Raw genomic sequence first — 3,240 nt, 5'->3', positions numbered from 1 at the left:
CTCTCTCCCTCCCCCCCTCCCTCCTAGAGAAGGTATACCTCCATGCACACCCATGGAGTAGATGTCTATTATAGCAGATAACAAGGCTGTGCCTCAACCCAGCCATGACAGGGAACGAGGCACAGAGTGGACACACAGAGAGAGAGAGAGGGAGAGAGAGAGAGAGAGAGAGAGAGAGAGAGAGAGAGAGAGAGAGAACGAGGCACAGAGTGGACACACAGAGAGAGAGAGGGAGCTCGCCCATCTGTCAGTGCCTTATCATGGCTAATATGCCACCATGCGTTTCCCCGGGAGACCAGTTTGTTGGGGAGGTGAGCAAGTGATTACCAACAGTAAGCTAGCCGACCGGCTATAGCCTGTATCACACCACTAGTATGGTGGTGAATGTTGTCCTGTATCCTGTGGAATACTATAGAAACAGACAGGATAACCCTATAGTCTCTCATAGCCAGACAACTATTCCATAATCTCCGAATGCTATATAGAGTCTGGAACTACACCTCCCAAAATCCGAGAGAGGAAACTGGCACTTCCGTTCACGAAAATATATTTAAAAATATCTTTACATTTTATTTTTTTATTTCCATTTCTGCTAAGCATCAAGCTAAATACTGTATACTTAGATGATTTTCATTTATATTAGGATGAATTTGCGCGACTGTAAAGACAAAACAGAAGTGGGGAGGAGGCTTCACATACGCTTTATATTTTAATCATGATCAGAGCTTCCGAGCGAGACGAGGATAACCCCCCCCACACACAAAGAAAAACTGTAATTACAAAATTAAAAAAATTATAAGAAGCACCTGCGTCCCTTGTTGTAAGTTAATGATATGATTTTGACCTTGATCGTGAACCTTTTTTACCCGGACGTTAGTCATCTCTTCGGGGTCACTGATGATACCCACCAAGTTTAATGCAAATCTGCCCTTCCATTATCAAGTTATTTTGTTCAAAGTCAGGTACACAGACGTAGACAGAACCACTTACAATAACATGTATGTGGGCAGGGTAACAAAACAAAATGCACACTCAAACACAACAAGACACAAGAACAACGTATAACGGGGGTTCCCAAACGTTTCCCTGCAAGGACCCCCAAATAGCCATAGCCTCTGGTTGTGGTCCCGTCCCCCCCACATTGGCAGAATGACTTAAAACCGAAAATAGCCAATTAAAGTGAAACTAGCCGGCTGTGCCTGTATGCTGCAGCGCAGCCTTGCCTGCCAACAACCACAAATATAGCACTCCCCCTCGTGTCTTATTGCTTAAGTATGGAATCACTAGATCCCAGAAAGGGGTTTATGGTGAGCATGGCTAATGTTTAATAGATTGCAAAATACGGTAGCATGGTCCAAAGTCACAACGATACAATAATTACTCGACTACTGATCAAGATCCAACTAGCCCTTTAAGGGGGTCAAGAAGCAGCTTGTTTTAATATCCTACAATTTGACTGTAAATTATACACTCTGCTGCCGTGGAATGGGCACACCACACCACGTGTAAACCATCTGTAACCCACTACGCGGTACAATGAGCTTGGAGGGGCGTGATATCACCGTATCACGTTCATTGTCTCGTAACCCAAATGATAGTATTTCCTGTGTCTCGCGGTGCAGGTGTTGAACTGGTTCAAGTCTCACATCATCATCGTTGGCCTACTGACCCTGTCCAATGCAGATATGACTGCAGGGCTGTTATATCAACCACCTGTATCACTTTATCACCCATCTTACCAGGGCTGTTATATCAACCACCTGTATCACTTTATCACCCATCTTACCAGGGCTGTTATCCCCCCCATCCCTTCATTGTTGTTGGTCTACTATTACTACTACTACTACTACTACTCCTCAGTGGTGGAAAGTAACTAAGTACATTTACTGAAGTACTGTACTTGAGTACAATTTTGAGGTATTTGTACTTCTACTTGAGTATTTCCAATTTCCAATACTTTTACTTCTACTCCACTACATCTCTGATGCAAATGTTATACTTTTACTCGACTACAATAATTTGAAAACTTTTAGCTACTAGTTACTTTGTAGATTTTGATCATTATTCCAAAACACACATTAACCACTTCAGCTCTGTATACATTTCAGACATTTGAAAAAAGATAAAAGGTTTTTATACATTTATAAAAAAGATAAAAGATTTGTATACATTTGAAAACTATAAATGGGACATTTTGCATAATGAGTACTTTTACTTTTGCCGATACGTTTGTACTTTTACTCAAATGCATTTTGAATTCCGGACTTTTACTTGTAACAGAGTATTTCTATATTTCAGTTTTTGTACTTTTACTTAAGTAAAACAAAACACTACTACTGTACTACTACTACTAATAATAAGAAAAAAGGATAACCTCTGATTAACCACTAAAGCCCTACTGTATGTACTTTGTTGTGCAACGAACAGCAAAAGCTTTGTGGCGAGCGTACCTGTGTTCCTTCAGCCCCATGTTCCCCCAAAACTAACACTAACCTTAAACCTCTATTCCCAAGCCTAACCTTAAACTGAGGTCACATAGGGCTGAGCAAACATATGTACAGTAGGCATGACCCCTCTTTGCGGGGGAGTGTGAAGTGGGTAACGTATGTTTTGTAATAAGTAAAGTAAAAATACCTCAAAATTGTACTTAACCCATTAAGACCTGGAACTGTGTCATTTTTAGATTTGAGCTAAAAAGCATTAATTTACACTTTTGGCTATTCAAAAATAACAGATATACAAGCTCATAGCGCGGCACCGAGTGCCGCGCTATGAGCTTGTATATCTGTTATTTTTGAAAAATCGTGAAAATGTGTGCAGATCATTGAATATACATATTTCTAAAGCGGACATTTTTAACTCAAATCTTTGCTTCTGGGGGGTCCCTGGAACAAAAAAAGGCCAAATACGTATCATTTTGGGGGTCCTTGACATGAAAAAGATTGAGCACCACTGATATAGAAACATACGTTTTTCAGAATACTGTTGAGCTTTAGGAGACATGTAGAATCGGCCTCAGATCTCAATGGGTTAAGTACTGTACTTGAGTACATGTACTTAGTTACTTTACACCACTCGACTTATGTGCCCACTACTCAAATACAGATAGTGTACAGTATGCAGCAAAAATTAGGCCATGCTGCAGGTAAACACACTGAAATAAGATCTGGGCACTAAAGTTAGCACACCCCAGGGATGGGCACGGAGGATGGGAAACCAGATGATGGGAGTGTTTACACC

The sequence above is a fragment of the Gymnoscopelus microlampas genome (assembly GCF_963454915.1).
Source record: "Gymnoscopelus microlampas genome assembly, chromosome: 16".
NCBI lineage: Eukaryota > Metazoa > Chordata > Actinopteri > Myctophiformes > Myctophidae > Gymnoscopelus > Gymnoscopelus microlampas.
Note: the sequence above shows the minus strand (reverse complement) of the source record.